Source organism: Armigeres subalbatus, chromosome 3 (genome assembly GCF_024139115.2).
Source record: "Armigeres subalbatus isolate Guangzhou_Male chromosome 3, GZ_Asu_2, whole genome shotgun sequence".
In the NCBI taxonomy this organism is placed as follows: Eukaryota; Metazoa; Arthropoda; class Insecta; order Diptera; family Culicidae; genus Armigeres; species Armigeres subalbatus.
Window position 1 is genome coordinate 232,427,084 of NC_085141.1, and position 25,708 is coordinate 232,452,791.

At 39.5% G+C, this 25,708-nt stretch overlaps 1 protein-coding gene across 2 annotated transcripts in view; it reads left to right on the forward strand.

Annotated features, from left to right (window-relative positions):
- The first annotated feature begins 3,883 nt into the window (after positions 1–3,883).
- Positions 3,884–25,708, forward strand: part of LOC134220809 (uncharacterized) — a 102,112-nt gene continuing 80,287 nt past the window's right edge. For both annotated transcript variants that reach the window (XM_062699907.1, XM_062699906.1), the window contains exon 1: positions 3,884–4,296. The gene's annotated coding sequence lies outside the window, so the exon portion shown is untranslated. The remainder of the gene's footprint in view (positions 4,297–25,708) is intronic.

Consider the following 25,708-nt stretch of genomic DNA (forward strand, 5'->3'; position numbering starts at 1 on the left):
AGCCTCTAATAAAGAGGCGTGGAAGCCTACTCTAAAGAGACTCAAAAGCTTAAGGGAGCTTCCCTCCAAAGGGCTCAGAAATATGTTTTCAAGAGGATTGGAAGCTTACTTTCGAGAGGGGGTACCTCAAATCATGCAAAAGTTCGAAGGGGTACCTCTCAAGAAAAAGGTTGAGAACCGCTGACCTAGAGCGACTGAAGCAACCTGATGTCGCCACTGCATACGCGCAGCATCTCGAGGCAGCGTTGCCGGAAGAGGGTGAGCTCGATGGGGCCCCTCTTGAGGACTGCTGGAATACAGTCAAAGCAGCCATTAACGACGCAGCGGAGAACAACGTCGGGTATATGGGTCGAAGTCGACGAAACGATTGGTTCGACGAAGAGTGCAGACAGATTCTGGAGGAGAAGGACGCAGCGCGGGCGGTTATAGACGTTATAGACGGAAGCGGAGACAACAGACCCGCCTTTTTCAGGAGAAGAAACACCGCCTGGAAGTAGCGGAGTGCGAGGAGATGGAACAGCTGTGCCGTTCTCAAGAAACACGCAAGTTCTATCAAAAGCTCAACGCATCCCGCAAAGGCTTTGTGCTGCAAGCCGAAATGTGCCAGGATAAAGATGGGAGCATCTTGACGGACGAACGTGTAATGATCGAAAGATGGAAGCAGCACTACGAGGAACATTTGAATGGCGCTGAGAGTACAGGCAGTGAAAGTCAAGGCAGCGGAGGATATGACTATGTCAGCTCAGCGGACGATGGAAGCCAACCAGCTCCCACCTTGAGGGAAGTTAAGGATGCCATCCAACAGTCAAAGACCAATAAAGCAGCTGGTAAAGATGGTATCGGAGCTAAGCTCATCAAGAAGGGCCCGAACACTCCAGTTCGTTCGAATCGTGCCGGGGACTAAGACAAGGTGATGGACTTTCGTGCCTGTTGTTCAACATTGCGCTAGAAGGTGTCATGCGGAGAGCCGGGTGTAACAGCCGGGGTACGATTTTCAACAGATCCAGTCAATTTATTTGCTTCGCGGATGACATGGATATTATCGGCCGAACATTTGCAAAGGTGGCAGAACTGTACACCCGCCTGAAACGTGAAGCAACAAAAGTTGGACTGGTGGTGAATGCGTCAAAGACAAAGTACATGCTTGTGGGCGGAACCGAGCGCGACAGGGCCCGCCTGGGAAGCAGTGTGACGATAGACGGGGATACCTTCGAGGTGGTCGAGGAATTCGTCTACCTCGGATCCTTGCTAACGGCTGACAACAATGTTAGTCGTGAAATACGAAGGCGCATCATCTGTGGAAGTCGGGCCTACTACGGGCTCCAGAAGAAACTGCGGTCAAAAAAGATTCGCCACCGCACCAAATGTGTCATGTACAAGACGCTAATAAGACCGGTTGTCCTCTACGGACATGAAACATGGACAATGCTCGAGGAAGACGGACATGAAACATGGACAATGCACGAGGAGGACTTGCAGCACTCGGAGTATCCGAGAGACGGGTGCTTTTTATTGGGGTGTAGAACCAAAAGTTAATAAAACCCACTACCTTTCCAGGATTTGCAGTCCAAATATCTAACTGCAAAGCAGATGTTCCGAGGTTTCACGTTCCATGTTACAGAAACGACAGATATCATTCTGAATTTGACCAATATTTTTCAAGTGATATCTACTCGGGCAGTGTCCGGTTATTAGGCCAGCGAAGGTGCAAAGAGCTCTCTTACTGAGCTCCAAGAGCTTTTCGGTTACTTTAACATTGGGAATTATAAATCTCTTTGATTGAGCACATTTTTCGGCAACCAACCAGTTGTTCATCAACCTTTGTGCTTCCCAGAATTTCAATTCCATTTTTATTATAGTACAGTATGATATACCACAGAAAGGTTCTGGGCCAATAAACTGTGTGTTCGAACCTTGTTTTGCAAGCTCGTCTGCCTTTTCATTACCTTCAATGCCACAGTGTCCTGGAACCCAGTACAGATTTACGGAGTTCTCTTGGCACACTTTTCGCAATGAAAGAATGCAGTCCCAGACAAGTTTTGATGTACATTTAAAGCTACTCAATCTGTACTCAATCTGAAGTCTGTGAAGATACAAATATTTGCATATCTATATTTTCTCTCTACACAGATATGAGCACATTTCATTATAGCAAAAATCTTCGCTTGGAACACCGGTGGGTGCTTAGGAACATCTTTGGCGGTGTGCAAGAAGACGGTGTGTGGCGGCAAAGAATGAACCACGAGCTCGCCCAACTCTACGGCGAACCCAGTATCCAGAATGTAGCTAAAGCTGGAAGGGTACGATGGGCAGGACATGTTGCAAGAATGCTGGACAGCAACCCTGCAAAGATGGTGTTCGTTTCCGATCCGGCAGGTACGAGACGGCGTGGAGCGCAGTGAGCAAGATGGGCAGACCAGGTGCAAACGACTTGGCGAGCGTTGGGCATATTCGTGGATGGAGAGATGCGGCCTCGAACCGTGTATTGTGGCGTCAAATTGTTGATTCAGTGTTATCTGTTTAGCTGTAGACTCAAGGATGTTAACGATCATTCAGTAATTTGCGTTCGATCATTTAGTAGTTTGCCAATAAAACATTCCAGAAGCTGAATTTCAAAATATGTTGTATGGTGGACTTCTAGTGCGAAGGTTTTTCTACAACTTTGCCTAATGGTTCGTTATTAGAATTCAACTAATAACGGAGTTAGAGCGCTAGTTGCAGTAACTTAAACTAAATGATTGGAATTTTGTTATCATTTAGTCTAAGTTACTGAAACTATAGTTATAACTCCGTTACTAGTGAAATTCCAACAACGAACCATGAGGCAGAGTTGTAGAAAAACCTTCGCACTAGAAGTCCACCATACTACATAATTTGAAATTCAGCTTCTGGAATGTGTTATTTACAAACTACTAAATGATCGAACGCAAATTACTGAATGATCGTTAACATCCTTGTAAGTAGACTAAATAAATGAAATTAAATGAATGAAGTTCATTGGTACTATACCACCGTCTAAGACGAGTTTAGTACTTTCCATTTGATTCCACTACGTTTTGTTATCTTTGCAGATATGTATTTCGACCTCAACTGTGAGGCCGTCTTCAGTGTCTCGTACTTGACTCGACTTGGACCCGGAATACAACGTGGGTATAGGTACGAAGGATCCCAAGCTAGAGCAATATTTGACACATGCAAGAATATTGCAGACACACTAGTGCCGCTTATTTGAAAAATTCCTAATTATTATTTCCGTCACAAAACAGTCCAAACAAACTTTGCTAAAGATATTAAAGCACACGCCTTTCTGCATTACCTTCTTGAAAAACTGCAGTTTAAAATTTTTTTTAAAAGATTAAAAGATTCTTAGATATAAGTAAGATAACTATACAAAATTACTGTTTTTGTACCCATTTTCACGAACACTGTGGATTCGAAGTTAGATCAAAATGCTTTTTTTTTCATTATGGGTTTTAATTTGGGCTGCCAATAAATTAATAAGCTGTATTAGGCAAATTAAATCTATGTTGCATTGCCCAACGAGGAGGAGAAACCCTCTATTTCTAAACATCTTACTGTTTACTATGTTGCTACTAGTCTGCGACATGTTATTATTGGCAGTCTATCACTAAGTACCCTTTAGTCACGCAGCATCAACTTGTCAACGGTTCGTAATATTTTCCCACCGACAAGTACGATAGGCTACGACAGAACCAGACAAGGATAAAATAAGAAAAGTGGAAAGCAAAATTCGGACCGTTTGACTTGGCACGGCACACACTCGGAACGGCCGAAAAACCGCACGGTGTGCCCGGCTGCAGATGCGCTCAAAGAGGTACCGACCCCAATATCTCGAGATATGTCTTTTATTCGCTCTTCGGATGCGCTACGGGACGGACGGTCAACTGGAAGGGCTACGGACGGCGCGCACGGTTGGGCGTTCAATCGTTTAGTATCCTGCCTTTTCGGATCTGCTTTTGGCGGTTTAATGCGAAATTCGAATCTTGGAATTAATAATAAGCTAATGGTGATCGTTTCGATGGGGCTCGTTATCTGTGAAATATGGCTTCTAAAATTGTGAATAATGTGAAGAACAAGTGATCGTAAGATTGGATACATAAACGAATATGTTGGCAGAACAAAAGAATCCTATCTATTGGATTTAAAAAAAATTGAGGTTATTGGTGATCAATATTTGGAATTAAAAAAGCCGGTTCGAAGAAGATTTGAAATTAATTGAGTGTTATAAGTATGTGGACGGATATTGGATACATTACCAAAATAAAAACGTAAAAGGTAAAGTAAAGGTGGTTTCAATATTAAGTAAATCTTTCCTCTAGCATTCATATTTTTAATTTTATTTATTACAAATGGTTTATTAAGACGAAAATGAACACATTTGAAAATAATCAACCAAATGTACTCGTCCTTGCAACATGAAATAATCGGAAGTTTATATAGTGTTGTCAATCCGGAAATCGAAAGTTAAAATACATTTATTTTTATTTTTTTGAAACTTTTTTATTTGTTAATTATCTAATACATGCATTCATCTCTAAGACTAGGTGTTACGTGTTTTCTTAACACTATCATCCTTAGTTGCTATGTTACATTTTTAGTTATTATTAATACATTTCAATTGCCTCTGGCAGTTAGGGCATTTCCTCTGGTTGAATTGAACCATGTAGGAATTACAATGTTTTCAACTTAAACTAAACTTAACCTAATTTATACTAAGGGTACAAGAAGCTAATCGTTACAATAGAAGATTGCAACGATTTTTGTCTAAAATTGGAAATTATTTTGTTGGACATTTGTTGCAATGTCTCAATATTAGAAATTCTATGAAGTTCATTGGTACTACATCACGGAGGCAACTTCAGAATCATTTTCAAAATTTTATTTTGCATCCTCTGGAGTGTCTTCTTTCTGGTATTGCAGCAACTAGTCCATATTGGCACAGCATACAACATGGCTGGTCTAAAAATTTGTTTATAAATCAAAAGTTTGTTCTTGAGACAAAGTTTTGATTATCTGTTTATAAGTGGATATAGACACTTAATATATTTGTTACATTTTGCTTGAAGGCCTTCAATGTGATTTTTAAAAGTTAGTTTTTGGTCCAGCAGAAGTCCTAAATATTTGGCTTCGGTTTCAAATAAGAAGCTCTCGGCTTATGAGGGAAAATTATAAGCTAAGTTTTGGAAGCATTCGGGGAAATTTTCCATTTTTGCAAGTAATTGGAGAAAATATCCAAACTTTTTTGCAATCTACTACAAATGACACGAAGGCTTCGCCCTTTGGCGGAAAGGCCCGTGTCATCGGTAAACAAAGATTTCTGACACCCTGGTGGTAAATCAGGTAAGTCAGAAGTAAAAATGTTATACAATATGGGCCCCAGTATGCTGCCTTGGGGAACACCAGCTCTTACAGGTAATGTATCAGAATTAGAATTCTGATAGTTTACCTGCAGTGAGCGATCTGATATATAATTTTGGATCAGTTTAATAATGTACAGAGGCAAATTAAAATTCATCAATTTTACAATCAAACATGCATCAAACTTCATGCCAGACACTGTCAAATGCTTTCACCATATCAAGAAGAGCAACACCAGTCGAATAACCTTCAGAATTGTTAAGTCGAATTTAATGGCGAAAACTAAATTTCTCATAATCAAAAATAGAATTGTCATTAATATGAAGTCATTAATGGAATGATATTTAAAATAATTTTTTCAAACAGTTTACTTATAGAAGAAAGCAAACTGACTGGAAGATAAATAGAAGCCCAGTCCTGCTTCAAAATTGGAACAACTTTGGCGTTTTTCCATTTATCTGGGAAGTATGCCAATTGAATTATGTGTTAAATAAATTAACCAAAATGGATAAAGAGCTCTCAGGAAGTTTTTTGATAAGTATGTAGAAAATACCATCGTCACCCGGGGTTTCAATATTTTAATTTTTTTAGTGATAGATCTCACTTCATCCAAATTAGCTCCCAACGAAGGGTCAAAAACATTCTCTTGATTGAGAATGTCTTCGAAGCTCTGTGTAACCTGATCCTCAATTGGACTAGTGAGACCTAGACTAATATTAGGAGCAGTCTCGAACTAAATTCATATTCCTGATTAGATTATAAATGGCTTCTTGTGAGATTTCATACGTCACAGGAAGGTGAGCAGAGTCAAAATCAGCATGAATTACCACATAGCTGACTTGAATCCATTAAAACTAAATCAATTGTAGAAGGATTTCGACTGGAAGAAAAACAAGTTGGTCCATTGGGATATTGAATAGCATAATATTCCGCAGAATTCATTGGATTCAGAGATCGGCGAAGACACCATCTTGTTTCCAATCGAACCATTAAAAGTGGTTCCAATTCGACTTGTTTACATTTTGCATCCATAAGAAGCTAGCAAGAAGGGGCCCTCCTTAGCCGTGCGGTAAGACGCGCGGCTATAAAGCAAGACCATGCTGAGGGTGGCTGGGTTCGATTCCCGGTGCCGGTCTAGGCAATTTTCGGATTGGAAATTATCTCGACTTCCCTGGGCATAAAAGTATCATCGTGTTAGCCTCATGCTATACGAATGCAAAAATGGTAACTTGGCTTAGAAACCTCGCAGTTAATAACTGTGGAAGTGCTTAATGAACACTAAGCTGCGAGGTGGCTCTGTCCCAGTGTGGGGATGTAATGCCAATAAGAAGAAGAATAAGAAGAAGAAGCAAGCAAGCAAAAGGTTCAAGTGCTGCCAGTATTTTTTTTCCCGGTTTCATGCATTTTCATACGTTGTCATTTCGACAGATTTTCACTCCGCCAGTCTCTGGTTATAGGGCTGCTAGATTCACGTTAGTTTTAGTTTGATGTGTACATCGGAGCAGTGGTACTAAAAGATTTTATTTCCTTTTCAGTGGAAGTATGTCTAATATTGGCACTTTATTTATTAGTTTTATCATACTGCCCACTCGCATTTTTGTTCATTTTGTAAAAAGCCTGTGAATCGTTCAGAAAGCTCAATTTACTGCATCCAATCCCACAGCAGTAAAATAGGCTTTACTATCTTGCTTATCTGTGGTAAGCTGGAAATGATTGAGTTTGTGGAGAGGATTGACAAACGACAAAATTAACCAAAATGCAAATGTTACAACTATGTGATCATGGGCAGCATACTTTCCTTTAAAAAAATAACTTTCTATCACAATATCTTAAATTTGAAGTAGAGCTCATGAAGTAGAGCACCATCTGCGATGGGTACGCGAAACTAAGGCCAAACGCGAGGCCATACGTCAAGTTGTTAAGGGGTTGGTATTCATAAACAATTTCTGATATGGAATTCGACAGCGCATGCAATCTTAAAATTTGGGGAGACTTGATCCCCTTTCTATGATATATCGAGCTCTATCTGGAATAAGGGCGAATGTCGCAAGAGAGGATTATCTCGGTCGACTTCCCCTCTTTTAAATAAAAGTGACAAGCAGCGGATTCCTTTGTGGTTTTTCACCTCTGAACGACATAAAACAATGCGAATTTGCATTCTGAGATGATAAAATGCAAAGAAATCTCTGCTTGTCACTTTTATCCAAAAGAGGGGAAGTCGACGAAAAGAATTCTCTTTTGCGACATTCGCCCTTTTACCAGATAGAGCTTGATTATTTATTTATTCAGACTAAGGCCGAAGTGGCTTGTGCGGTATATAAGAGTCTTCTCCATTCGGCTCGGTCCATGGCTACACGTCGCCAACCACGCAGTCTACGGAGGGTCCGCAAGTCATCTTCCACCTGATCGATCCACCTTGCCCGCTGCGCACCTCGCCTTCTTGTGCCCGTCGGATCGTTGTCGAGAACCATTTTCACCGGATTACTGTCCGACATTCTGGCTACGTGCCCGGCCCGATTTTCGCGGTGTGAACGATGGATGGTTCTCCCAACAGCTGATGCAACTCGTGGTTCATTCGCCTCCTCCACGTACCGTCCGCCATCTGCACCCCACCATAGATGGTACGCAGCACTTTCCTTTCGAAAACTCCAAGTGCGCGTTGGTCCTCCACGAGCATCGTCCAAGTCTCGTGTCCGTAGAGGACTACCGGTCTAATTAGCGTTTTGTAGATTGTCAGTTTGGTACGGCGGCGAACTCTATTCGATCGGAGCGTCTTGCGGAGTCCAAAGTACGTACGATTTCCAGCCACTATGCGTCTCCGAATTTCTCTGCTGGTGTCATTTTCGGCAGTCACCAGTGAGCCCAAGTACACAAATTCTTCTACCACCTCGATTTCGTCACCACCGATGCAATCTCGCGGTGGGTGGCTCACATTGTCTTCTCTTGAACCTCTTCCTATCATGTACTTCGTCTTCGACGTGTTGATGACTAATCCGATCCGCTTAGCTTCCCTCTTCAATCTGATGTAGGCTTCCTCCATCTTCTCAAAGTTACGTGCCATAATATCTATGTCGTCGGCGAAACCAAATAGCTGGACGGACTTATTGAAAATTGTAACTCTCGTGTTAATCCCTGCTCTTCGTATTACCCCTTCCAAAGCGATGTTGAATAGCAAACACGAAAGACCATCACCTTGCCGTAACCCTCTGCGGGTTTCGAAGGGACTCGAGAATGCCCCTGAAACTCGAACTACGCACATCACCCGATCCATCGTCGCTTTGATCAACCGTGTCAGTTTATCCGGAAAACCGTGTTCGTGCATTAGCTGCCATAGCTGGTCCCGATCGATTGTATCATATGCGGCTTTGAAGTCGATGAATAGATGATGTGTGGGCACGTTGTATTCGCGGCATTTCTGCAGTACTTGGCGAATGGCGAACACCTGGTCCGTGGTGGAGCGTTCGCCCATAAAACCCGCCTAGTACTGCCCCACGAACTCCCTTGCAGTTGGTGCTAGTCGACGGCATAAAATTTGGGAGAGTACCTTGTAGGCGGCGTTCAGCAATGTGATTGCGCGATAGAGATAGAGCTTGATGTGTTCAATAAATATTTTTTTGAGCCAACCCTTCATCAAATCTACACAAGAATGGCCGCCTGAGAACAAATTTACCACCACCACCTTCCTCTAAATACTTTTTAACTAAAACATGGGGTGGAGGTTATCAAACCATTGTACGAGCTATGAATCGCATTGAATTCAAATGCACAACCGCAAAATGGGCTTCATGATCGAGTGGTTAGCGATGTCGTGTCGTCTGTCGCGCATTTGCGTGCTGTGGAGAATGGTTCAGTTCCTATGATAGTAAAAAAAAAAGTTTTCGTTAGGCTATGTGTTTGTATGTGTCTACATTGAATCTATTTTTATACCGCGAGATGGGAGTTGAACTTAGTCCCTCTACCATGGTTAGCACTACTTAACTGACATCTGGGTCATATATTATAAAAGAGAAACAGTGACCAAAGGCAATCATAATCCACGTTATATGTTACACTCAACCCTCTTTTTACGTCACTTATTGGGGAGACGTAAACCGAATGTGACGTAAAAAGAATTTTTGCTAAAATTTCTAGTACTTCACATAATTTATTGATAGTGAGGATACTTTCAAATACATTCACTTGCGTCTTACATGAGGTATTGTAAGATCTCTCCAAATCCAGGAGATGTTTTAAGATCTTCAAATTGTCCTGGAGTTTGAATCAAATGGTCCACCGAATCAACCTAAGCCTTCATGATGTCCCAAGCCGTGGTATCAACTCAATTATGTCCTCCGAGGATTGGTCTTTCAATTGCGTCTCGAAACAAGACATATGAGGTTTTGTAAGATCTTTAAAATGTCCTGAAGTTTGAATCAAATGGTCCACCGAATCAACCAAGGCTTCCAGATGTCCACAGTTTCGGTGTCAACATCATCACAGTTTAAGCTGATTTTACCGAAGTCATGTAGAGAAAATAATGATTTTCATGACCGTTATAGAACTAAAAATGTTCCTTGCGATGATTGTCTGACTTGTGCTGCTCAGGTTGTTACTTGGGTTGCTGGGGACATCATGAAGGCCTTGGTTGATTCGGCAAACCATTTGATTCAAGCTCCAGGACAATTTGAGGTTCTTAAAACAATTCATATGCCTGGAATTGAAACGCAAGTGAAAGACAAATACCCTGGAAACATAATTGTGCTGATACCACGGCATGGGACATCATGGAAGCCTTTGTTGATCCGGCAGACCATTTAATTCAAACTCCTGGACAATTTGGAGATCTTGAAACATCTCATATGCCTGGATTTGCGACGCAAGTGAAAGTAAAATACTCGGAGGACATAATTGGGTTGATACCGCAGCTATGGACATCATGAAAGCCTTGGTTGATTCGTAAGACCATTCGATTCAAACTCCAGAACGATTTGGAGATCTCACCACATCTCATATGTCTGGATTTGAGATGCAAGTGAAAAAAAATTACTCAGAGGAAGTAATTGGGTTGATACCGCAGCTATGGACATCATGGAAGCCTTGGTTGATTCGGCAGACCATTTGATTCAAACCTCAGGACGATTTGGAGATCTTACTACATCTTATATGTCTGGATTTGAGACCCAAGTGAAAGACAAATACTCGGAGGACATTATTGGGTTAATACCGCAGCTATGGACATCATGGAAGCCTTGGTGGATTCATTTCACCATTTGATTCAAACTCCAAGACGATTCGGAGACCTTACTACATCTTATATGTCTGGATTTGAGACCCAAGTGAAAGACAAATACTCGGAGGACATAATTGGGTTGACACCGCGGCTGAGGACATCATGGAAGCCTAGGTTGATTCGGCAGACCATTTGATTCAAACTCCAGGACGATTTGGAGATCTTACTACATCTCATATGTCTGGAATTGAGATGCAAGTGAAAGTAAGATACTCGGAGGACATAATTGGGTCATTACCGCAGCTATGGACATCATGGAAGCCTTGGTTGATTCTTCAGACCATTTGATTCAAACTCCATGAGGATTTGGAGATCTTACTACATCTCATATGTCTGGATTATAGACCCAAGTGAAAGATAAATACTCGGAGGATATTATTGGGTTGATACCGCGGCTGGGGACACCATGAAAGCCTTGGTTGATTCGGCAGACCATTTGATTCAAACTCAAGGGCAATTTGGAGATCTTAGAACAACTCATATGCCTACATTTGAGATGCAAGTTAAAGACAAATACTCGGAGGACATATTTGGGATGAATCCGCGGCTGAGGAGTCTAGGGAATTCTTGGATGACCAGGAAAGGAACGGCTGCTTAAGGCATATTGAGTTTGGTTTAATAGGTCATATAGAGCATGAACCATTTAATAAAAGAGATAACAGCCCTTCGGTTACGCGGGTACACCTGAAGACCTATATTTCAGGGAATTCTTGTATGACTTGGAACGGAATTTGGTTCAATATATCAAATTGGGCATACACCATTTTTTACAAGAGATAACAGAGATAACTCCAGGAAATTCTTGGATGACCTGGAAAGGAACAATTGTTGAAGGCAAATGAAGTGTATACAACGCATCTACTTTGTTCTTTGGGTTTCTAAGAGTGCCTTATTATAGGCTTACTTTTGGATGTCAATAATGTTTCAAATTTTTTTTACGTCACGTGCCGTAAAAAGGAGGCCGTAAAACGAAGTGTCGTAAAAAAACTGCCGTAAAAAGAGGGTTGAGTGTATGTGAATTCGATACTTATCAAACAATTTAGTAGACGAGTAATTGAAATGGCAATGGGTGATGTTGGTAGAATTAGCGCCATGCTTATTGTGTCCTTTTCCGTCACCAAGTGGAAGCAAATAAAACGATATTAAATGCAATAAGCTGGCATAACAAATATAACATTCTCTGAGTGGTTTGCATGCGAGATTTGATGCAACATGCTTAATGCAATGAATGTCATACATTTTTGTTTTGGGTGTATCATGCCTGCTCCAGCTATGCATAAACGCTTCTTTCTCATTGTAACTCGACAGCCCTTCGTGTGACCTGTTATCCTTAGCTTTCACATCCTTGCGCTAACCCAATCACGCGTTGGCGCATCTTGCCCACCACTATGAAGCCGGTTCCCAGCTCGTTAGTGGTGCCACAGCTCTGGTAGAAGATAGCCGCTCGATGCTCACCTTCTCCACACTCTCTGTTCTGTCCAGCAAATTTCCTGCCGCTCAACGACATCGAAGTTGCTGGGACGTAATTCATCGAAGATTATCCTGTCACAACCTGCGAATCCTAGAGACTTGCAGTTCCATGTTCCAAGCTTCCAATCGTGATCCTTTATTTGTTTCCGAGCTTCCAATCGTGATCCTTTGATCGTTGTACATAATTCTTGGTTTTACAGGTGGCCTAATGGGCCTGCTCATACCTACTGTTTCGCCTGAGGGCCATCTTGTTAGGTCTGTTTAGTGACCCACTAAACACAGGACTTGGACTAGTGCGCTTTAAGCGGCACACGATCGCTTTGGCGGAGCTTGCTTGCGGACACATGCAGCTTTTTATAGAAGTACAACAGAGTATAACATTGGCCTTTTTCATGTTTTCAAAAAGTATCAAAAATTCAACCGGTCAGCCCAAAATCAAAATTCTTATGCTAAAATAAGTCTCCGGTCAAATTTTCAGCTAATTCGGATAAAGTTTCGAGGTGGCTCAAGTCGATTCGGTGTTTTTCAGCTGTTTTCAAGTTTGAAAAAAAAAATGAAAACCAATGCTTCTTTGTTCGAATAACTTGTTTGAAGAAATCCTAGCGTGTAAATTTATAACAAATGATTTTTAAAAAAATAACGGTAAATCGCACATTAGCAATTATATTACTCAAATGTCCAGGGACAAAAGAGGAAGAATAATATAAAAACTAGCAATAATTTATAATAACCTTAAAAATTTTGTTAAGAAAATTATTTTGAGCTTTTTAGTGGAATGTCTTCACTTGTCATAAGACGAGTTTGTACAATCCCATTTAATTCCACCACTTAATTGACAGATACGTATTTCGACCTCAACAGTAAGACAGTCTTCAGTGTCTCGTACTTGAAAATCTTTTTAACATGTTCAAAACGTGACTGGAATGAATCGCAATGTCGACAAGACTTGTAGAGCACACCAAACGCTTCCGTTTAGAGGTTGTTGCGATGATTTCTGGCGTTTATATCTCTCGTTAGATTTTTTTCTATATTGAAAACAGCTGAAAAACACTAAATCGACTTAAGCCACTCCGAAATTTTATTCGAATTAGATGAAAATTTGACAGGAGACTTATTTTAGCATAAGAATTGTCATTCTAGGCTGACCGGTTGAATTTTTGATAGTTTTTGAAAACGAATAGGTTTAATATATAAGTACAACAGAGTATAACAGAGCCTCACAACTCGCATAAGCCTGGGGAGGGATCGTCAGTCCCAAAATAAAATACATTTTCCTGGCATTATTGTATGCCTTAGGCATAAAAAAAAATTTTCAATTAATAGCTGTGACAATGCTAATAGAACACGTTGAACAAGTTGAAAAACAAGCCAAGTTCCAGTTGGGGGCCGTACACTAATTAAGTAAGCAATTTTTCGGGGTTTTTCAACCCCTCTCCCCCCATGTAAGATTTTCCCCATACACATCATTTTTCATTTATATGGAGAGTAAGAAAATGGCAGACCCCTTCTTCCCCCATAAGTGCTTACGTAATTATTGTACGACCCCTTGAAGCTATTGGAGGAGAAAAAGTAGCAGATAAAAATGTGTAAACATTCTCAAACCTAGCCGACGAGCGCTTAAATTCTTCATTTCCCTATTCTAGCAACTATATGCGCGGTTGCAAAGCCGGACCGTGCTAAGAGTGGTTAAGTTCTATTCCCGGTCCGGTCTAGAAAAAAAAATTGGGTTTGAAATCAACTCAATTTCCCTGGGCATGAAAGTACCATCTAGTTGACCTCATGAACACTTGATGAAGTTGCGAGGGGACATATGTGTTGGGGTATAAGCTAGCCAACATTATTGATGCATCCCTCGGTGAAACATGTAACTGGGCGGTGTACGTGACCACCCATCTCCAAAGAGAAAATTTGGCGCACCGACGGCGCCATCCTAGACTTGAAAAAGGTCTCCTATTCGCATCAGAAAGGACTGGACAAGTATCCGAATATCCAAGGGTGTTTAAACCAAAATATGTGTAGTGTTAAAGTCCAATAAATATAGTTACGTGTAAATAAAGTGTTTTTTATAAAGCCAATGTTGATGTGTAATGTGTGATGGACAAAATAAATGTATTAAAGTGTAAAGATGTGCTGAGTTGTGAAGCAAAACCCGCAAGGCGAAATACCCGAAACCCACCTGGAATAAAAGCCAAGTCCACCCGATTTGTGTCCACCTCAGCCCCAAGGATCGCTTTTGGAACGCAGACCAAAAAATACAGTCCAGATCGGAGGTGCAGGACCAGCTCCCAAACAATAGGTATTCGAAATTGCTATAGATTTATCAAGCCGCTACAGTATGCAAAATCAAGAGGGGTAACGCGAACCAATGGCTTATTTTCTCATGGTTTATATCAGGCTCGAAGTATAATATATGGTATCGGACGAGAGCAGCATCTTCTTTCAATTTCGTTTTAATCGATTAAGATCTGTACAACGATATAAAGGAATATATTGGAATGCTCATAAGTAAATGACTCATACTAACGATAATATAAGCAACTAATTGTATGGCATAAATAAATTAATTTGATTCTGTACAAAGAAAAATATAAAATTATCGTTGAAGCAAAAAGTTAATATGGTTAAACAGCAATATTTATCGAATCGGCAAAGTGCAAAGCACACTGCAATGTCATTCCAATTAGTATTCCACCCGTGCAGAAAAAACCTTGGATTCCAATCCACCAACTAGCAAACAGCACAACCTGCGGTAACGGACACACCCCCCGGTATGTTTCTATATTTAATTGACTGTTTGAACCGTTCATTCATTGTTCAACACAATGGTCGAAAAAAGAATGTAACGTGGCATCAAATCTTATTTGCTTGAATTCATTGAATATTTCGATACTTTTACAGTAATGTTTCACTTTTGTCACTTCATCCGCGCAAACAACCAGTGTAATATATTTACAATTCTAATCCAACTATCATGTTTGTTAAATGCTCTCCTTGATACGGGTCTCAGTTTTTGGTGTGACACTTTCATTAACTATTTGGTAAAAAAAAATATTGCACCAGACATATACACATGATAACATAACAAATTTGCAAATTAGCCATTTCTAAACTCTTTAAATTTAATCATAAATCAAATGGTGGACGGATTTCGGTCACTCTCAGAACCAATTAAAAATCCAATACATATAAAACTATGTACCTAAAAGTAGAACATTTTTTAGGATAATTCGTTTTGATATGAATAGTACATGGAAAAACTTAAAGCAAAATTGAAAAAAAAAATCATAAAGTATTATATCAAAATTTAAAAAAAACAACAGCAAATAAAATTTGCGAACAAATTTCTTGATGAATGTTAGATATTCAGATAATTAATTTTTGGCACCATTTTTATGAAGCTTGATTATTGTGCATTGAGCAAACTGCTATTATTAGTTACTACTCTCTACTGCGCTAACCTAAACATGTGTAATGTACAACTACCATTACTTTAACTGCACAAGGCCGAAAAGTATCGTACAATATCGCTAGCTTGCAAAAAACGTACACAGCAAATAATTTTGAAAATTCAACGACGTGTAAAATTGCAGCTAATCCCATCAAACGAATTAACATTCGATATTCAATTAAATTTGACTGGATTTTACAAGCAAGCACAGTTTAAATGAATTTCGATTTAAAAGAATAGTGAGATCGATTGAATGTTACATTTATTTGCATGCTCCAAATATGTGCATGAAAATACATTTAAAATCACAACATATTTTTATCTGTGTACCGTTGGAGCTTACTCAGCACTTTAAACATTTATCGATAACTAAAGTGGTATGACCGAATCATTGTCGGTAAACCGAAAACGAGTAGTGTTGGATGAGAATTCAGTTCTCTCTCGTAGGTGGAACCCTCCAATTCCGAATTGATGAATAATCACTGCGGATGTAAACAAACCGTCATCGCTCGTTGCTGGTCACCTCACCACAACACTGTAATAGGAGGTGTTTTGCTATGGTGCCATATCTGACGACGGGGTTTTCTCGAGAAATCATACGATCGTTTAGTCGCCCACCGACTGACTGGCAATCGGAATTTCGCACCACCTAAATCATGTGAACAAATTTAGCGCCGCTCGTTGCAACGGCGTTTGGACATCATTGCTGGCTGTATCTGGTGGTGTGGCTCATCAGCGTCGTCCGATATTTTTGCATTATAAAGTCCTTGGCTATTGTACACCGCTGCAATGAGCACAGAGCACCGCAATTGTGGAGGAAAAAGTGAGCACGGCGTTAATCACTTTTCTCGTACAAAAGCTAAGTAACGTATCTAATAGTCTAACATAGGCGTTCGAGGACAAATTTATTTTGCTTCACCTTTGAATAGTTCATTGTCTTCAAATGCTCAATATTCCTATTGGAACTTGACCTGCTTTACAACTTAGTCTACTACCATTTTCACAATAACTAATTTGAAAAAAAAAAACGCTACAATGAATGATGTCCAAAGAGCCGACAATAAATCCCTCCCGAAAACACCCTAAACTGTACCGTGAATCGGCCAATCATTACAAACAACATAAAAGATAATACTACTCGATATAATCGACAAAGACCTAGGCGACGAACAGAGGATCGTCATTGGAAGCTTGAAATATGAAACTGTAAGTCGTTAGGTTGTAAAATTTGCTGGAAACGCGAGGAAAAGCGGATATCGAGCGGACCTACTACCAAAGCTGTGGCACCAGCAACGAGCTGGTAATTGTTTTCATCAGTGGCGCCGGGAGTGGGTGGGACAAGTAGGACATGTCCTACGCATGAAAATACCTGGGTAGGACAGTCATTGTATTTATTTATTTTATGGTAACAACATACCATATGGATAACTAAAGGATCTAATGCTATCAATACTATTTCAATTTCTAGATCTATAAAAATATCAATAAAACATTTCAAAGTTAATCAGAGGTTTGAAAGTTTATCAGAGGTCAAACTGGTAATCGTGGAGGTTTCCAGGGATTGTAATTCTATTGAAATAATTGAATTGAAATCTATTCCGAAAAGCTTCTCAGAGTCTTTGATGAATTCTATTTATCCCAAAAAGTGCTCAATGATGTATTGAGATTTTTCAAGAAGTCTTAAAGTTTCAAATAGTATCTGCTCTTTCATAAAATTGTTGAAAATTGTCTGGATGTACGTAATTATTTCTGCTAGTTCAGGGAGGCTCAGAGAATTTATGAAATTTTAGTAGAATTGACAACTTGACTGTGAATTACACAAAAGTTGAATCTAAACAAGGATATAGCTTAGCTTAACTTAGCTATGACTGACTGTTAACGACTGTTTTTGTAATGGTTGCTTCTCCGTGACTGGCTAGCAGGGTTGGTTCGCTCTGAGGAGTATTCAAGAGAAGGTGTAAAAACTTCAATTTCTCGATCTGTTATCCGAGTGTATTGTATGAGTGTAAGAGACAGCGTGCGTCATATCCACTCTTCATCACACAAGCCCACAAGTGTAAAGAGTACAGGAAATTTGCAATTGCTGTTTACCGAAATGCATACATTTAGGCTATGTTCTAAATCTTCCATGTAAATAAGTTGTTGTGAGCGCCTAAACATAGACCTTTTTATACACAACAGCAAAACACACGCGACCGAAAATATTCTCACTCTTTATCGATCATGTTTCTCTCGGCTTCAATCACACGCACGTGTGAACGCTCTCGAGTGTGAACCAATACACTTCTCTTTACTTGTAAAATCTCTACACATTTCAAGACGAAGTGTGAGAAATGACCAACCCTGCTGGATAGTACTGTTGTGAGGTTAGTATTTACTACCTACGGCTTCAGTCAGTTGGGAAAGGAGAGGAATGTTAGTGTGTAGTTATTGTTGCTACTAGAGACCAAAAAAACTTCTGCATCCCCAAATACCACGGAAAGGAGATTTCGTTGACTCGGTGAGGCAGATGGACAGAAATATAGATTCACTTAGAAAAGTGATGTAGTCTATACCAGACCGCCTGTCTATAAGGCAGAAGCGGTAGTCATTACACACTTAATTTTTCTACCGGGATCTCAGCATAATGTTGAACTTTGATCGAGACTCGCACAGTCGTGCCCCAGCTAACATATTTTGCAAATATTGCAAATTACCAATTTATTGCTCGGTTCCGCTTTCGCCGCTGTCCCAACATGGCAATTTAAATGAACGAATAAGTGTTTGACATATTCATTGCTGGATGTTCATCAATGTCGTAGAATTGCTTGATTTTCAGCTAACAAAACCAACTTAGCTGAAGTTTTGGCAACAGGAAATTTACTGAAGCAATTCCAGCAATTCAGTTTATAAATTTGGTGTGTATACGATGCATTCCCACTGCAGGACGTCAAAATCAAGAATATTCACAAGAATACCCACAAGGCCACATGGAGATTATCTAACAAAGAAACGGAAAACCAAATCGACCACGTTCTAATTGACATTAAATTCTTCTTCGACATTCCGAACGTCCGCACTTACCGTAGTGCGAATATTGTATCCGTGCAATATGCCTGCGCTTTAAACGGTGTATACAAAACGCGTCGAAGTCGAACGCCGCGGCTAAACATTGGACGGATACAGGACGGTAGACTAGCCCAAGACTACCCGCAGCAGTTGAAAGGGAAACTCTCAACGGAAGGGCGCAGCTTCTGCTCTATGGCTTGTAACAATTGACTAGCTCAGGGCTAATTACTCTTAGGGTCGACTACCACTTACATTAGGAGGACTCACAACCACAACGGAACAAGAAGACCAAGACACCAAGAATGGACCCTCTTTCCGTGAATAAAGTGACGCAACACAACTAAATATTCGTATACACATTTATTCATTTTCTCATTTTTTTACAGGGATCTCAGCAAAATGATCAACTTTTACCGAGATTCGCACAGCCGTGCCCCAGAAAACATGTTTTTTTGCCGAGATTTCTGTCAAAATAGCTGGAAATCAGCAAATAATTTTCCGAAAATCAGCTAACAAACATCATTTTTGCCGGAATATCAGTTATTTATTTTGCTGGCACACGGCTGTGCGGATTTTTGCCGAGCTGCAGAAATAAAAACTAAGTGTGTAGAGCGGGCTTACGTGTGTTCGATACCTGAACTGCGATGGCGTTGACTGCGGTGTGGTTTCTTGCGTCGAACTCTCGGGTACTTTTTCAAAACGACGTATGTCGCAAATTGTAAACAAACCCGTTTTTAACAGCATATGGCATCAAATTCATTTAAAAATGTGTATATCTTCAAAGTTACATGAAAATGTGTTTTTAAAAATGTAAACCAATTTTTTGCAAAACGGTGTAACATCATTGTTGAAAATATTGCACATACACCACTTAGCAGAAAATGTACTTTAAAAAGTTTTTTCGAACAACTTAATAGTTTAAAACGTGCGTCTGCTTGTACTTTTTCATCACTGATTTCAAAATTAGGCATGTTGCTTGAAAATTCTGATTTTCTTGAAATTTTCTTTTCTTGAAACATTTTACGTTGTTTTTCTGCAGCAAATGTTGTTACGTCGTGTTGTAAGTGTTGCATTTTTTTTTTGTCGCATGTGCGTGAAACGTTTCAACTTGACGCAACATTTCGACGTATCAACAATGCAGCGTACGGAACAGCGTAACATTTCGACGAAAGTAGCATGACCTCGGTCATGCTGACGTATCAAGACGACGTATGTGATTTATCTGTTGCAGAACGTTGTAACATATATTTTTATCAAAATAACTGAAATGTTCACACGCAGTTTAGATTTCAGAGTCAGTGACGATGCACCTTTTCATAATGTATCGTTGAGGTGTATTCAATTGCAATAAAAATGATTAGTTTCTAAATAGGAATAAAAACGAAATCTGAAAACTTCCAAGCTCATTTTCTCAGCTTGATCAAAATGTTACATACGCCGGTTTGAAAAAGTTCCCGAGAACTGTCTGAAGCTGTGTGATTGCTACCTGGACTGCGATGGTGTTGGGTGTGGTAGAACCACCCCAAAGTGTCCTGAGTGCTCGCTGGGTTGGTTGTTTCGATGGCGAGGGCGCCTACTATTCAAACGCCGATTGCTTCGATTTAGAAATTCAAATCTCATTCAAATAACTCATGCTTTCATTTTGTTTCTTCGATTATTATTTTAACACAATTCGCTACTACTCTTTTCTATGATTCAATTCTCTGTCATGTTAGTTTTCAAGTCCCAAGAACATCGATCAAACAACAAAATCAGAAAATCTTCAAACATCGTTCTTTTTCATTGCTTTTCATATTATTTTTGTGGCTCTACGTCTATCTCAGCCAAAGACCAACTGTTTCCTCCCTTTCTTTTTTTGCAATCACCACCAAAGTTCAAATCTGTGTTTTTTTTCTTTTTTTATGATCATGTTGTACACTCGCTTCTCCGTCTATTTCCACTGGAGATAATTTTTAAATTCTTTTCATTGCATTTTTCTGTTTTTCTTTCTTTTTCATATCATCTTGTACCTTTGCTTCTTCGTCTATTTCCATCGGAGAGCATTTCTTATCTCATTGTTTTACTCCTCCTACTTTCTCTCTTTTACACAAAAAATACCCCGAATCATGGCCAGCTACCAACCGCGCCATGTCGGGGCCGAGCGAATATCCTTAGGACATCCGGCGAATATCTGAATTATCATGGCCTGTGTACTCACAAGTATGTTCAGACAGAACGAGTAGCTCTAGTGATACATAGACGATGTACCCAATATTCGGATTAGTATTGTCTCGTTCTTTGTTTCGTTCTGTCAATCGAGTTTATATTCGTGTGCTAATGGGCGCCTACTATTCGAACGCCGATTGCTTCGATTTAGAAATTCAAATCTCATTCAAATAACTCATGCTTTCATTTTGTTTCTTCGATTATTATTTTAACACAATTCGCTACTACCACAGTGTGGTGCGACAAAATGGCAAAGGGCTTGCCATCCACCAGCCTATGAGCTCGTCACCGTCCGCACTGTCTAGTGCGAAATAGGGTTTTCCGCCTGCACTGCACCTTATCAATGGCTATCTCCGAGTCCGTGTCTAGACGATCAGCACAGTCGCGAAATCGGAGCTCTCCCAAAAAACGATTCTCCATGCACACCGGAGTAACGAACCAATTCCTTCCACTATCTAACTTTGGGTTTTCACTTCCTTTTACTTCGAAACGTTTCACATGCGTTCCGACGTCGAACTCGATTTCCGGCGGTCTAGCAACGAATCTCCGGTCTCTACTTTGATCCTGCTTTCTTTCCATTCCTCCTTTCCACCCCACTCTCCCCTTTCAACATTCTCTATCTCTTTTAGTCTGCATGTTGGTCAGAGGTCCATTTTTACGGTACCAAATCTCCCATAGTGTACACGTTGATGACGGTGACATGCTAGAGAGATATTCGAACCGCCATTGGTAGCACCGCAACGATGCTGGGTCATTAGGCCGAATGAGAACTGGGGAGTGAGAAGCGAGTAGTGCGATGTGAGGATGAAGTAGAACGGAAGAAGAATAAGGAAAAAAGAGGAAGAAGTAAGAAGAAAGAAGAAAGAAGGAAAAAGAAAGAAGGAAGAAAGAAGAAGCAAGAAAGAAGAAGGAAGAAGGAATAAGGAATAAGGAAGAAGGTAGAAAGAAGAAAGAAGAATGAAGAAGAAAAAAGGTAGAAGGAAGAAGGAAAATAGAAGAAAGAAGTAGAAAAACGGAAGAAGGAAGAGAAAAGAAGAAAGAAGGAAAAAAGAAGAAGGAAGAAGGAAGAAGATAGAAGGAAGAGGAAGAAGGAAGAAAAAAGGAAAAAAGAAGAAGGAAGAAGGAAGAAGATAGAAGGAAGAGGAAGAAGGAAGAAAGAAAAAAGAAGAAGGAAGAAGGAAGGAGGAAGGAGGAAGAAGGAAGAAGGAAGGAGGAAGGAGGAAGAAGGAATACAGGAGAAGGAAGACAGATGAAAAAAAGAAAGAAGGAACAAGGAAGAGAAAAGAAGAAAGAAGGAAGAAGGAAAAAAGAAGAAGGAAGAAGAAAGAAGATAGAAGGAAGAGGAAGAAGGAATAAAGAACAAGGAAAAAAAGAAGAAGGAAGCAGATAGAAGGAAGAGGAAGAAGTAAGAAAGAAGAAAGAAGAAGGAAGAAGGAAAAAGGAAGAAAGAAGAAGGAAGAAAGAAGAAGGAAGAAGGGAGAAGGAAGAAGGAAGAAGGAAGAAAGAAGAAGGAAGAAAGAAGAAGGAAGAAAGAAGAGAAAGGAAGAAAGAAGGAAGAAGGAAAAAAGAAGAAGGAAAAAGGAAGAAGGCAAACGGAAGAAGGCAAAAGGAAGAAGGAAGTAGGAAGGAGGAGGGAAAAACCCCCAATGAACAGAGAAGAATGTAGCGGAAGAGGCCCCAAAACGCACCCCGGCGCATAACGACTTTCGAGTATTCACTTATATTTACCATGTTTGAGATAGCCTTAATAAAACTAGACCTGATATTTGTATGTAGGTTAGGCGAAAAAAATGTCAAAATATTTGATAGGAATGTAGGAAAAACTGAAATTTTCCACATTTTGATGAAATATCTAACATTTCGGCGAGGCAAAACGCCCTAGTGGAACTATTCTACAATGTACTCGCGTCTACACGCACTGTCCATACCAGAATGCTGATGTGCCGACGCGTGGTACGTTGTTCCCTAAGAGCTGCCGGCTAAAAGGCGTTTTGCCTCATGAGTTTTTCGGAAACGGAATATCACCACTTTTTTTAAATGTGAATATTATCAATATGATTGAGACTATCTCTCTCTCTTTCTTCCACAAAATACATTTTCATGAATATAATCGAAAAACCTCGGATTTTCTACCTAGCGGTAGCATTACTTGAACGGATAATATTGTTGACTACCGTCACATAAAAAATAGGCAATTTTGAATGACACATCAAATGATCATCTTCGCCTCAATGATCATCTTCCCCCCTATGACGGTGCAAAACAAAGTAAAACGATCGAAAAGGTAAATTAATTACGTTTTTACAAAGTAAATTTACTCTATTTTGTGATGCAATATTGATTGCTACCATAGCGTTCGCAACTAATCTTTTATTTTCACATTTAAATATGATTGGCACCCAAACATGGTCGGTTGTCGGCACCCCTTTTTTCAAGTGAATATCAAGACAAATCAAAGTTAATTGCCTAATTTCAGGTTATTAGCCATGTTGTGAGCAAAGATGACAATTTTTAAAAGTTTTTTTTTGTCTTTATTAGCGAGACTTTTAGCCCTTACCCGTAATGCTGGGTAGACACCTTTACGTGGTGTATTACGGGGTAAGATCTACCACGGTTACATTGCCAGCTACAGGCAAATCCTGACCCAACGAATACCTTCCTCATTATCCAACTCCGTGGTACTTATGAGGGTGTCGCTAAGTCGGTGGCCTCTCGTTAAGTAAGTACTACATCAACACTTCCTTCCTCTCCCTAGTTACGGTGAAGATGGGCGTGGCCAGGAGTAGTAATCCTCATGCTTTTGTTATTTTTGTTTAAGACTGGAATCAAGGACCACTCCCCTTCTTGATTTCTGATAGCATTCTAGATAAGGATCTCAAAACTAAAACATGAGTATCACTAGTGTCCAATCTACGAATTACACCGTAACAATGCTAATGCTAATGCTAATGCTAATGCTATTAGCGAGACTTTTAGCCCAATGTAGGAAAAGTTTAATCAAATATGTATAGAGAATTTTAATGTGATTACTGTCGACTCTCTACATCTCGATGTTCTATAAATATCTTGATATCTCTCCCTATGACGATGGTTTACTCGGTCCCTTCAATCTACATATGGGAACGGTTCGGCACTTCATCTCATTTCTCCTATTTCTATGCCATCAAAAACAAAGCAATGAAAAGGTATTTGATTTGTTATTTTTGAGATTTTTTAAGCAGTGAGCATGTATGTTAGCAAAAAGAAACGACAAGATTTGTGCTGTATTTCTCTGTTTTGCGATGAGATGAATATATGTTCAGTGAGATGGGAAACGGAACAGTTTTCCTACGTTTTGGCTTTCTACATCTCGATAACCTCCCTATCTTGATATCTCTATATCTCGATGTGTTTTGTTCATATTTTATTCAGGATTCACTCTCCGTATGTCAATATGTTCAAATTTTTAGGCCACTAGACCATCTTTGGACAATAACAAACACATCTACAATACGAAATGACATTTGTTTTGTTGTCGTTTTTCATAGCAACGACCTTTTTTTTTTGATCTAGTACCCATTTCAATTTTCCTTCCATTCCTCGATCTCTCCCTATCTCGATGGTCCTTACAATAACGAGATGTGGAGAGGCGACTGTAATTTCATTGCCATTTACATAATTCAGTTCATATTTTTCTGTTGAGAATGTTTTTTTTTTGGGTGCCGACAACCGAACACCTTTTTAAAAACGACATAAAATCAACACTCAACAAAACTATTTAAAAGAAAATCTTTCTGAAAGATAATATAAATCAAATTTCCTCATAAGTTATGAGCATATACCTATAAGCTCTATTGGTATGCAAATATCATCATTTTGTTCAATTGAGCGAAAGTTATGAACCAAGAACAAAAGGGTGCCGACAGCTGCCGACCACCTTCCCCTACACGGATAACGGATAGTTAGCCTCAAGCCCTATTCATTTGCTCTACAATTTCGCAAGTCAATTTAGTTACCCATGATCATAATGCTCATGCCAATGCTCAGTTTTGTTTTTTTTTTGGCAAGGTATTCGAATTTTTACGAATATTTCTACCAAACCTCCAAAATTCGAATTTCGCGACGTTTTCTGAAAATTTTCACAAGTTTTTATATTTTTGGAGAAACATTTAATTTTGATCAGCAGCGAAGTTTGTATAATTTTTCATCGTTTCTTTTCGGCATTTTTACGAAATTACTTTGAAAATAATTGAAGAATTTCCTCATTTTCTTGTCGATATTTGTTTAACTAATTGAAAAAAATTTTAATCGTCCAATTTTCTATATTTGCAAATATCTTCTCCGATTTAAAAAAAAATTTTAATCACTAATTTTTGACATATTTAAAAAAAACAATTTTTATCGAACTCTAGTCGAGATTTTTGATTTTGTAAATTTGTTGACACATTTTTTCACGGAATACTGAATTTATTCGACAAATTATCCGATTTTTAATGTTGGCTTTCCGCGTATACTAAGTATACTTAAAAGCTATAGGATCACTCCAAAACCGAGCTTAGAAGGCTCGGAGACTTATAGTGTTATATACCAATCGACCCAGCTCGACGAATTGATGTGATGTATGTACATGTGTATGTATTTAATAAATACTATACTATAAATACTATTTATGTATGTGTATGTGTGTGTACAAAAAATGTTAGACTCACTTTTTTGTATTCAGTCTTATCTGATTTGCTTGCAACAGATTACATTTGACGCGGAATCCTAATCCTAATTTTTCGCTATTGAAAATTTGACCGATCGTACATTGCGTTCCGTAGTTTAAAAAAAAAGGATTGTTTTCCCCAGAAAAAAAAATCGAACATTTTTAAGACTACTACAATGCATTCAAATAATTAATGGAAATA